We start from the raw sequence: 1,441 nt of genomic DNA, 5'->3' as shown, positions 1-1,441 counted from the left end.
AAAAATTCTTCTATCTGAGATCAATTAATTTTGACAAGAGTGCAATACAACTCAATGGAAAAGGATAATCAATGAACAAATGGTGCTGGAACCACTGAATATATGCACACAAAAGAGTAAGTTTAGCTCCTCCCTCACACAATATACAAAAGTTAACTGAAAATAGATCATAGACCTAAATGTAAGAAATCAACCTATAAAAATATTGGGTGAAAATATAGGCATGAATCTTCATGCCTCTGAATTAGGCAATTATTTCTGTTATAGGATATAAAAAACACAAGAAACAAAAGTAAAAAGTAAACTAGATATCAACAAAATGAAAAGCTTTCGTCCTTCAAGGATACCATCAAAACTGAAAATACAATGCACAGAATGGGAGAAAATATTTGTAAATCAAATAGCTGATAAAGATCTAGTATCAAGAATATATTAAAAGAATTCATAATCCAACAATAAAAAAGAAATAACCCAATTAGTGAATGGGCAAAAGATCTAAATAGAAATTCCAGCATAGCCATGGTGGCTAATGCTACTACCAGCCCATCACAGCTGCTGCTGCTACAGCTTGTGGATAAATGTATAGGATCCAGAATTCACATTGTGATGAAGAGTGATAAGAAAATTGTTGGCACTCTTCTTCTTGGCTTCAATGACTTTGTCAATTTGGTATTGGAAATGTCACTGAATTTGAAATCACAGCAGAAGGAAAAAGGATCACTAAATTAGATCAGAGTTTGCTAAATGGAAATAATATAACAATGCTGGCCCCAGGAGGAGAAGGGCCTGATGTGTGAGCAGATTTCCTTGACTTACGCTAGATTCTGTGTTGTCTTCTGGTGGCAACAACACAGGTTTTTTTTTTTTTTTTACTTTTTAATGTTTAAATCCCATAAAGCTAAGTTTCCCATTAAAAGGAAATGCTTTGAAGATATATTGTATACCCATTTTATAAGTTAATCATTATTATTTTGGAAAAAGAAGAAAAGAGTTTGTTTTTTTGTAAACTAAAACAATAAAGATTTCTTTGGTTAAAAAAAAAAAAGATCTAAATAAAAATTTCTCCAAGGAAGACCAACAAATTTACAAAAAGCATATGGAAACATGTTCAATATTATTCATCAGCAAATCAAATCAAAAGAACATTAAGATACTATTTCACACCCAATAAGTAATCATAATAAAAATAATGAAAAATAATAAGTGTTGGCAAAAAAAGAGAAATTAAGAATTCAAATAAACTACTGGAAAAATGCAAATGATGCAGCTTTGTTGCAAAACAAGTTGGAAAGTTCCTCAAAAATTAAACATATTGAGGCCTGCATTGTGGCGCAGCAGGTTATGCTGCTGCTCCCTACGCCAGCATTGCATAGTAGAGTGCCAGTTCAAGTCCCAGCTGCTCCATTTCTAATCCAGCTTCCTGCTAATATGCCTAGGAAGG

The 1,441-nt window shown here is 32.4% G+C and overlaps 1 pseudogene; it reads left to right on the top strand.

Annotated features, from left to right (window-relative positions):
* The first annotated feature begins 441 nt into the window (after nt 1–441).
* Nucleotides 442–861, top strand: LOC108178372 (U6 snRNA-associated Sm-like protein LSm5 pseudogene; annotated as a pseudogene).
* The last annotated feature ends 580 nt before the right edge of the window (nt 862–1,441 follow it).

Source organism: Oryctolagus cuniculus, chromosome 12 (assembly GCF_964237555.1).
Source record: "Oryctolagus cuniculus chromosome 12, mOryCun1.1, whole genome shotgun sequence".
In the NCBI taxonomy this organism is placed as follows: Eukaryota; Metazoa; Chordata; class Mammalia; order Lagomorpha; family Leporidae; genus Oryctolagus; species Oryctolagus cuniculus.
This window is presented reverse-complemented; position numbering and strand designations above follow the sequence as displayed.